Here is an 11,269-nt window from a genome sequence, read left to right on the forward strand (position 1 = left end):
TTTTAAAGGCCTCAACTGCATCTGAAAAGTACTGGGATGCCAATGGGTGAGCCGATATTTCATTTAAGAACCCTGCTCAGTGCTGACATTTGAAGTTCTATATTACTAGCAATAGTCAACAGACAGCTCCAGCTCTAGTTCTATCATTTTCAATCTGTGGACCATTGTGGAATCTGAAGGTGTCTGATAATATGACTGTGTATGTGTGTGCATGCACATGCAAACCAGTTCTAGGGCTTGAAATCGAGGCCTGGATGCTATACCTGATGTGGATTTTTTTTCTTTTTCTTTTTAGTTGAAGATTAGTGTTCTACCCCTTCAAGCACAGCTCCATTTCCAGCTTTGTTGGTAGTTAATTGCAGGTAAGAGTCTCATGTAGTTTCCCAGGCTGCCTTTGAGCTGATATCCTCAATCTCAACCTCCTGAGTAGCTAGGTTACAGGTGTGAGCCTAAGGCTTCCAGATGAAACACTTTTACTCTGTGTCTGGAATGCAAGCAATTTACTTGAGGAGAGAGAGACTTTTGACTTAAAATCAGGACTTTTTATTTTCTTATTATGCGACTTTGATTATATTATTAATCCTTTCTAAATCTAGGTTGTTCAACTTAAAAGGAAGGATTTTTTCTTTTGCAAAAAGAATGCTTATTTCCATTAGTTATGGAGCTACACATATGGTTGAGTTTTTGATAGCTGCAGCTTTTAATAAACATTATTAGTGTTTACTACCATCTGGCCATTTTCTGATAATATGAAAGACTAACTGTTGAGCTTCCTATAGTAGGTAGAGTGATGTGATTAGATGTGATCAATGAACTGTGAGGATAAATGTCTTATGTCACATCTGGGCTCAAACTGAGAATAAATGTGTGAGCTCCATGTGCTCTCTTATATCTTCCAGAGCAACTTGCAGCAGGCTTCATGGTAGAGCCCTAATGAGACATCAGTCTATAAGTGGCTATATGAACTCATTTGCAGTGAACACAGAACATGACTGAAGTCAACCATTATCACGGTAAACTAATGGGATTATGGGATTTCTTAGCTAATGCAAAACTGAAAGCAACCCTGCAGGTAAAGGACAGTACCTTTCTTCCTGTGGTTGTCACAAAAGTTAGATTTAAGTTTATTCAAGTGAAGAAAATGAGGGTAGACTCAAATGTTACTACTTCCATTTGTATTTAGCTATATAGAGCAATTGCCCATTTATGTTTATATACAAACCAATTAGCAACGTTCGTTATACTCTTGGCTAAACAGTAATTTATGACATTTCTCCAAAAGCTAGTGTAAGTCTTAAGTGTGACAGTAAAAACCAAACAATTGTCAGCAGCTGCTACTTTGGAACTCAAGAAACTCTTTTCGATAGGATATCACGTCTAATACTGAGGGTGTGGCTCAAGTGGTAGAGTGATTTCCTACCCACCATTAGGTCCTCTGTTCAAACTACAGCACTGCAACAGAAAGCAAAAAGAAAGAGAAATACAGACATAGACAGAGACAGAGAGAGAGGGAAAATAAACCATGTCTGTAATTTAGTGGGATATTTTGGTGGTGGTTTCGGAGCATGAATGGCTTCTTAGATGAAAAATTGCACTGATAGAGGTTTGTTTCTAGGGGAAGAACTCGGGGCAGAAAACTGCTGCAGAATAACAAAAGGTACAGCCAAACAAGGACGCTGTTCTTCTGTTTGCCAAAAGAGATATTTGTGGTTATCTACTGAGAATTGAGAAGTAGCAGTAGTTCTCTGAGATAAACAACAAGGATATTTAATAGGGAACTGGTGCGATACATAAACCAGAAGATAATGCAACCCACAAAGATTCTACACTTGTAAGAATTAGCCTTGGGGGCCAGGAGTTTGGCCTAGTGGTTAAAGTGCTTGCCTAGCATGCACGAAGACCCGGGTTTGATTCCTTGGTACCACATACATAGAAAAAAAACCGGAAGTGGTGCTGAGGCTCAAGTGGTAGAGCTCTAGCCTTGAGAAAAGTCCAAGGACAGTGCTCAGGCCCTGAGCTCAAGCCCAGGACTGGCAAAAAAAAAAAGATTTAGCCTTGGGGATGTTATGATTGTATGACATCCACAGCCTTAAACACAGCCCTTAATGCTCTTCATCTCAAATGAGAAATCTAAGTCCAAAGAAAGGAAAGGGCTGCTTTAATACAACACAGTTGATACCATAGCAGGGTGAGCTTTCAAGTTTCTTGAGGCCACATTCACAGCTGCTTTATGCTTAACCATAATTTACATATATAAAACTATAGATCATAGCCTTCAAGGACCCGAACAAGAAAACAATTGGGTTCTTGCTCCAAAAATCTCAAAAGCGAAGTCGAAAATCAAATAATATGGTTTAGGAGAAATCAGAGGTGAGCAGGGTAAGGTGGCAAATACTACATTTGATCTTTGAACGTCTCTGCCATTTGGGAACCAATATGGAGCTATCAAAACCCTGAACTTGGTGAGAAAATGAAAGTGTGCTATTATGTTCTATCGTTTACATAGCTCCTCATTTTGATCATGGTGGTTGGCTTAAGTCTTTGAGTCCAATCAAAAGTGATTTGATTTTCCTTTTTCTATTCATTGGCTGCAGGAGTATCCTGTCTATTCCACATTTTGGATGCACTGGCCAGAATCACCATGGACTTTGCTTCTTAGCCAACTAGCGGAAGGCGACATAAAAGAAGACTGCCAGTGTGTTTCCTCAGGGTGAGTTTCCTTGGACACAAACACAGGACTAGAATTTCTATGGAGCAGCTGGTCTCTCCATTTTGGATTTTTCTGAAGCAGGTAGTTGACCTCTTTGAGGAAGTCTGGGTTTTCTCTGTCTTGGGAAATTACTGATAACATCAGAGCCAGAAGGAGGTGAATAAAATGGAAAAGAAAATTCATAGGACCGATGCCAAGATTCATATTTCCAACCCCACCCAATTCTTCTCCAGCTTTCTTTTCAGCTGCTGCTTGCTTCCCAGGAAGCTGAAAACAATAGGCTCCTGATTGAATTTAGGTGTAAAAGTCAGGCAATTAAAGATGAAGGAAGTAAAACACAGTTACATTAAAGATCTAACTGTATATTTTCATTAAGAGACATAGTCTGTGTGCCTCATACTTTATAAAGTGTCCTGATTCTGGAGCTAAACATGGAAGCCCATTTGTTTTGGTATTTATGCTTGTGTTTTAAGTTTCTAGCTAGACTTTTTGGAGTCGATCTCTTCCAAGAAAGTACAAAGGTCTTACACTTGTGAAGATCTTTGGACAGTAAAAAGAAGGAAAAGCTTGTTAATTCTAACTGGACAAGGTTCATATCACAAGTACTTGAAAAACCTGAGCTTTGTGAATTAAGAGAAAGACACTGCAAAGCTGGATTTTTATGGTGAAGGGCAGAGCATAAAAATGTAGGTGATTCTTTCTGATTCCCCTGCAGGAGATGCATTTTTCTGTATGTTATTTAGAAAATTCTACTCATTTATGAGAGGTTGTCTCACATAAAACAACTGTTACTTCTCCATCATCTTTACCTTCCTTCTTTCCCCTAACTTTTCTCTTGCACTCATTCCTTTAGGCAGTGAATTTTTACTCAAAGTCAACTAAGCACAGACACAGTATGACTAATAACAGTGACTAATGTGCTGTTTCATTTGTGTGATAAATTTTCATCAGAACTTACTGGCTCGCTGCAATGAGCATTTTACTATATGCAGTAATTTAGGAATTCGGGCAGGGATGAGCTGGGTGATTCTTTTAATGACTATAGATCACTCAGTGGTATTCTGTTGTCTGAAGGGCTGCTGTGATAGGCCTGCCACAAATAGACTTACATGTCTGGTGCCTTAGGAGAGATGGCTGGCAGACTAGGATCAGTGGAAACTGTTATCCACAAGGCATCACTAGCCTCGCTAGTTGGATTTCTTTTTAAATATATATTTTTCTTTTTCTTTGTCAGTCCTGGGCCTGAGCTCAGGGCCTGAGAATTGTCCTTGGGCTTTCTCAAGGCTAGAACTCTACTACTTGAGCCTCAGCACCACTTCAGGCTTTTTCTATGTGTGTGGTGCCAAGGAATCGAACCGGGGTCTTTGTGCATGCTAGACAAGCACTCTGCCACTAGGCCAAACTCCCGGCCCCTAAATATATTTTCCTTTAAATTGATACATGGCACTTGTGAATATTTATGGAGTTCAGTACAATTGGCATAGTTATTAGTTCAATATTCTTTTCTTCATGTGGAGAACATTCAAAATCGTGATATGAGGTAGACCTGTCCTATCTATACATACCTTGACTCTGTTATGCTTTGTAGACCAAGTTAACAGCTTCACTGATGCTTCTTGATAGACTCTTCTTCTAATTTTGACTTCCTTTGAATATGAGATCCACATTCAAAATTCTTAGAACAATAAAATATCCTAGACATATTAGACATATTTGACTTGGAAACAACTCTCCTACTTACTGGCTTCATCATTCTAAGACTAATTTTCTCATCTGTAAAAAAGGAGAATAAATGAACAAAGAAGACAAAAGGAAAATTATGTTTGTTTTGTTTTCCTTTGTTCTTGCTTTCTCATTTTTATGTCTTTGGGAGCCTGTGGGGAGGCTCTAAACAATTTATAGGTAGGATCAGGAGAGAAAAAACTGTGAAGGAGGGAAGTAGTGTATTCACTGGTTGATTTATGTAACTGTAACTACTTTGTACATCACCTTTATAATAACAATTAAAAAACCTACTATTAAACCATAAAGTGAAAAAGCACATAACCTCTATGTAAATATAAAAATAAAAAAGTATGTTCATCCTAACTATGAAATCAGAAAAATGAAAGCCATTTTTGTAAAATGACTGCTTAATTTTGCCTAAAACAAATGTTTTCCTCCAGAGGTGAGAATAATAAAAGCAATACCTTGTAGGATTTTTTGTGCTGTTCTGGGGCTTGAATTCAGGGTGCAGTTCTTTAGATTTTGTGCACTCTACTGCTTGACCCATGGCTCCCCTTTTAGCTATTTGGTGCTCACTTGTAGATAAATCACTTATAGCCTTTCCTGCCTGAGGTGGCTTCAGTCTCTGATCCTCAGATCTGAGTCTCCTGAGAAGCTAGGATTACAGGCATTAGCCACTGGTGCTCAGAAAGTAGGGTTATTTGAAGTGTGGCATCTGCCAAGCAGTTGCAGAGGAACTGGTAGTAACTCTCCCATATTCAGTTGCAGTGTACTGTCTTTTGTATTCAAAGTAGAAATTATTTCCTCTGTTGTCTCTGATTCATTATTTGCTTTCCTAGGTTGGGAAGATTATTTGTTTCCATGTGTGGTTTTGACTACACCATCACCAGAATTTCTGGGGCCTATTAACATGGTCATTGGAATCTGCACCTTACAGCTAGCTCTACTTTGATGCCATAATAGAAGGAAAGCACAAAAGGATTAAGTACTCCTTCAGGGGGAGACTATTAGCAGAAGCCATAGCTTCACTGACGTGGACATTGCTCTGGATTCCATCTAACTTGCTCTCATTCCTCAGAGCAGTATATTTAGGTGTCATGTGACATGACAATTTCTCATCCTTTGACATGCTATAACATTTCAAATTTACTGCCTATAGATTGTTTTATTTAGCCCTGCAATGTTATTCTTACTGTGAAGTTCATGGATGATTCAAATTTGCCAGTTATCATTGGACTTTCTTGAAGTAATGTACTCTCAAGTCACATCCTCTCTAGTCTACATTTCTGTAACTAACTCTGAGGACCTAAAATCAAGCTTACTTCCCAGGTTGGATACGCATATCAGAAAGGACAAAGACTTCCTTACTAGATCCCTATTATGTTTGACAGCATTGTACTAAACCATAGCCACCTCTCAGATACTCTCTGAATGGAACTGAGCCGTAATATTTAATGTGACTCAAAGATTAACAGGTTTCAGAACCTCTCCTAAGAAGTAATCCCTCTTCAGGAGTAATTAGATTGGTTAGTTTCTAATTATAAAAGAAGCATTAGGTCATTAGCATCATCTTGCTACATATTGAGATACTGAGAAAATCTATGTGATATCTGGAAAGATGAGAGGAGGATATAGGGAGAGAAAATAAGCCTATAGAATTTTAGATTGATAAAGGTTTCAGTGATCACCTAATGTGGTTGACTATATCCCTACCAAGCCAAACTTCTTTTGATTCTCAACTGCTTTCTGTGTATTTCTTGAACATGGAACGCAAGCAAGAGGCAGCTAATACGGGATGCATTTATCATCTCCTGTGTAATCATTGTCAACAAATTTTATTTTACTATGAAATGTATTTAAAAGCATATAAAATTATAGGAGAAATTTCTGATGATGCTTAAAATGATCAATAATGCATCCATACCATATTCACCGGCGACTTAATAGTTCATCTTACATTGAAGTTTGAATTGCTAGGAACATCACCGAGATCGAGTCACAATAATGGCAAAGAATGTATACACTATGTATCTTCAATATTATCAATACAACATTGATAAGCTATTTAAAAATAAGAATGGACACATTTGCCAATAATGCAGATGATTATACAATGGTATACTGGTATTTTATACTCTTATTATTGTAACATCTGTCTAAGCAGAAACTCAGAATGGCTAAATTCCTCCTTCAATATTCACAGAATACATGACTTTTAAACTGTTGGCAGTAGAGAGCGGATGCTGGGACTCCGGGGGATCAGCCATATACTGCAAACTCGGCTGGCACTCAGTGGATATTATTTTAATTTAGTACCAAATATAGTAACAACTTCTAGATTTAAAATTAATGTCTCTCCCCCTGCAAAAAAGGTCAGAGTACTACATTATACATGTGCCCTGGTCGTTCTCCAGTTGAGGTCTTGAAAGGAGAAACAACGCTGAGACGCACTATTGACCTTGTATCAAAGTGACCTAAGTCTGTGTGATTCTGTGAATCTGATACAATGAGCAAATGGACATTTTCAGTCTTATAGGAAGACTTCCTGAGAGTTGTGTCTGTCGGTTCAGGCTGAAGTTTTTTAGGGTAGAAACTAACACTACAGTCACTTGATTAAAGCGTAATGCACATGGGTCAATTAATGGTGCATCACATGGCAGCATGAGCGGACATGCTTCAGAAGAACATGCTTCTGTTGATGAAATGCTATGGTCTTCTCTCATCACTTCTTTACAAGAAAGTATCATTCCCCAATCTGTGTATGTATACATGTATGTATGTGTGGGGGGTATATACATGATTAGAACAACCCCGATACATATGTATGAATATTTTTTAAAAATCCATTTGAATGCAGGTATATCCTGTTTTCCAACAAATATGTACGTGTAAAGCATTATAAACTTCAAGGGGAAAATTAACTTTTGGGACAAAGTAAAAGTATCATAAAAATCTCCCACTAAAGGCCAGGAGTTTGGCCTAGTGGTAGAGTGTTTGCCTAGCATGCATGAAGACCCTGGCTCAATTCCTCAGTACCACATACATAGAAAAAAGCCAGAAGTGTTGTTCAAGTGGCAGAGTTCTAGCCTTGAGAAAGCCCAAGGACAGTGCTCAGGCCCTGAGCTCAAGGCCCAGTACTGGCAAAAAAAAAATATCTCCCACTATGTTCCTTTTTAAAAATGGTCCTAGCTCTATTTTCAGATCCTATAATATAATATGCCATTACAAATCTATACTGTCATTTATTCTGTATTAATTTTATTGTCACAGTTTTGAAAATGGTGTATTATATATATCTATCACTGTGTACAAATGTTCAGAGTAACATGTAGTGATCAAGTCACTATTCAGAGTGAAGGAAATAGAAGGCCAAGTAAAGAGCCCATTAATGGATTCAGGGTATAGACCTATGAAATCAGCCTACTCTTCTTGAAAATTCAGTAATAGAAGTCCTTAAATAATAGGCATTTAAAATAGAAATTTGAAGATGGAAAACCACATAACCCAAAGTGACAACTCCATTTAATAGTCCTTCATTTTCCCTGTTTAGGAATCCCTAAATGAATGTTTGTAAAAAGGTGTTGGCTAACAAGCATTCAGCCTAGTATGCCTCAGAATTCTGTGTAGCAAGCAGAACATAGAGTTATACTGCCAGTCCTTGAACACATAGCTCCTAGTTATAGCTGTGGACTTAGTCATCAACTCCGTACACAGGTACTCAGGTGGCCAGTTGTACTAGTATTAGATGGGGTGTCAGCATGTTGTCTAACTTAAACATAGTTAAGGAGCTTTGCTTCTGTGGGTATTCAGGAGAGAGGTGACTATTTGTTTCCATTTTCTAGTCCTCCATGTAAAACAAAGGACAAAGTTGGTTGGAATCAGTTTTAGCATTGCGCACAGCTGCTGACCTGTGACTCAACCAGGTGCCATAGCTATAGCGATGAGGAAATACTGGAGTTTAGAGATTAACATGCTACTGAAATTTGCTAAATATAGTATACTTTATGGTGGTATGCATATTGTTGGTATTTCCTTTATTTTAAAATGAGAAATTAAGTGGAGCCTTGGGAGGAAAGTGAATTTATTATACATGATGAGGACTAACGTCTCCCTACCCCTTGATCTATATCTACATATGTGCATTTTGAAACCAAATAAAATAAATCAGCTTGATTGTCTAAGGCATGGATAGAAATTGGACTGTCATAACGCCATTTTCAGATTTGTGTGCATGTTGGAATATTCATCTTTGGAGTTTAGTGGAAGGAAACTTGGGCTGGAAGTCAGGAAACCTAAATCCCAACCTGTGTGATTAAATCATAGAGAGATTAATCTTAGATTGCAGGTTTCTCTTTTTTTTGAATTATTTCTTTGCATTTGAATTTGAACTTTGCAGAATCTTGTAAGATTCTGAACTACTTAGGATTATTTTCTCCCTTGTTGACCCACTAGAAAGGTAAGAAGATCCAAATCCTAGGATGTCTGGAGGAAAGTGGTTGGTGTTAGAGAAAATGGAGTGGGACATCCTTGGGGGTTTTCTCTGGGGAGAAAAGTGGTATCTCCGGTCCATGATATCAATAATGGGCATTTGGCTTTGGGTTTTCTCGATCCTCCCTTGCCCACAACTGGGCCTATGTAGCCCTTCACACATGTGCTCTATCCATTCATTCTGTGTGACACTGTGCTATCATTCGTGTTATGCTTGGGCCATTTAGATACAGATTATTGGCCTCTACTTTGCATCTCTCATCAGAGACACTCAGTTCAAAGCCATCCTGCACCTGCGTAATGTCTGTGTTCAGAAGTTCCCCTGGCTGACCTATTATAACCCCAGTCCAAGTTCTAGTTATAACTGACCTAGTCCCGAAGTGTGGGCCCTTCCCTCAGGATGAAACTTATAGTGTTAAGACTCATATTCCTTCTGAGCCAGTTACATTACTCTTGTAAAATTTTAGCAGTCTTTGAATTTGTGGGGTAAATTCAAATTAAGATTCTGAGATGACGAAGGAATTTTTTTTGTATCTAGACAGCCTAAGGTGGGGAAAGGGATGCTGCTGAGAATGTTTGAGTCAGCAGCAGATTTTTTTTTGGAAGCAAAGTTAAATAAGAATCCAAGGTACCATTATCATCAATAGTTGTAGCCAGACCACTACTGTTCAATCACTCTGAAAGTTTCTTCTGGCTTGACATTACTCAGAGTTCAAACTCAGAGTTCAAGCCACTTGCTTGGGATGTGTCTAGGGAATGTATATCAGTTAGCTATGTGCATTAAAAAAATCTAGCTTCCTTTCTTTTTTCCCTTCTACTCTTTCTTTTTCATTTTTCTCTCCTCTTTTCTTTCTCTCTCCTTCCTCCCCGTATCCTTTCTTCTTTACTCTCTACTTCCTTCCCTTCTTATCTCCCTCCCTCCTTTTCTTCCTCCTTATTTTCCTCCTTCCCTTTCTCCCCTTTCCATCCCTTCCCTTTATTTGTGTATTTTTGAGACAAACGCTTACTATGTAGCAAAGGCTGGCCTGAAAATTACAATTCTTCTGCCTCAGCTTCCCTAGTGTTCAAACTACAGGCATGTACTGTTGTGCCTGGCAGGAATTACTCTTAAGAAACCTCAATTTCCTCGTCTTTCAAATGAAGCCTTATGTGTAGAAGCAATCAAATGGTATTGAGGAATACCATTTTAGTAGTTGTGGATATGAAAGTGTTTAAAGAAATGTACATATTAGGTAAATGATTTAGTCTTTCTCACAATACGAGTGGGGTTTGCAGACATGGAAGCTCTTGCCAATCCTTTTGGATGATAGCAAAAACTGTGATCAATGTCCTAAGGGAAAAGCAGGTTGGAATGAAGGCAAATAGCCTGACAAGGTACTAAATAAGGGTAGGAGACAGTACGCAAAGCCAAGTGCTTTGAGGAGCCAGCAGAGCTGATGCATGAGGATGTTGGAAGGAGAGGAATTTCCTGAGTGGAGAGGAATTTCCTGAGCTAGAGTACAGAGCTACCAACATCTTTTGTTTGCTGACTGTTATTCCTCATCTAAGAGCTTGGACTACACACCTATTCTGGAAGAAGTTGATGAGGTGAAGAACAGACTAAATGTGAGGGAGTATTCGTATATGATTTGTTAATGTTTAGGATGAAACAAGGGTTAGAAAGCCAATATTTACTACTGTAAAGTAAACCCAGTCTAAGGGATAATGGGGAGTGGCCAACATGAGCATGCTAAATTTGGGTACTGTGATAGTTAAAATTTGCGTCAATTTGGCTATGGTGCCCACTTGTTTGGTCATGAATGTATTTTTAGGCAATCTATTTTATAAGGCTGAGCATATTGGTACATGGCTGTAATCTCAGCACGTAGGACAGGGGAAGATTGCTAGTTGGAAGCCACTCTCTTGTGAATAGTGAATCTCTGTCATTTAAATCAGCAGAATGGGAGTAAAGGTCATCTTCCTTAATGTGGGTGGGCCTTGTATAATCAAAATCCCTAAAAGCATACATTCTTACCTCGTTTCTAGCCTGTAACTTGTTTCACACTTGCCATCTCCCATCACTACTTGTGCTGATTTCTTGAGACAAATTTGTTTGTCTTGTATATACATGCAGATGTATGTACATATGTCTGAAAGTATGTCCATGTATGTATGCTATGGCTTCAAGTTTTAATTCCACCAAAACTCGTGCTGGAAATTTGATTAGGAGGTAGGACATTTGTCAGGTACTGTGAGAGCTGTGCCTTCATAATGAAATGTTATCATTATTCTATAGGTAAGTTTATATAAAAGGGAGAGTTTGTCCTCTGTGTGTGTGTGTGTGTGTGTGTGTGTGTGTGTGTGTGT

At 38.5% G+C, this 11,269-nt stretch overlaps 1 long non-coding RNA gene across 1 annotated transcript; it reads left to right on the forward strand.

The window, feature by feature from the left end:
* Window positions 1-293: 293 nt before the first annotated feature.
* On the forward strand, window positions 294-2,730 carry LOC150041676 (uncharacterized). Its single transcript, XR_016533852.1, has 3 exons — window positions 294-362; window positions 900-1,013; window positions 2,595-2,730. It is a non-coding gene; the product is annotated as an uncharacterized LOC150041676 (long non-coding RNA).
* The last annotated feature ends 8,539 nt before the right edge of the window (window positions 2,731-11,269 follow it).

Source organism: Megascapheus bottae, chromosome X, assembly GCF_031878675.1.
Source record: "Megascapheus bottae isolate mThoBot1 chromosome X, mThoBot2.hap1, whole genome shotgun sequence".
Classification (NCBI taxonomy): Eukaryota; Metazoa; Chordata; class Mammalia; order Rodentia; family Geomyidae; genus Megascapheus; species Megascapheus bottae.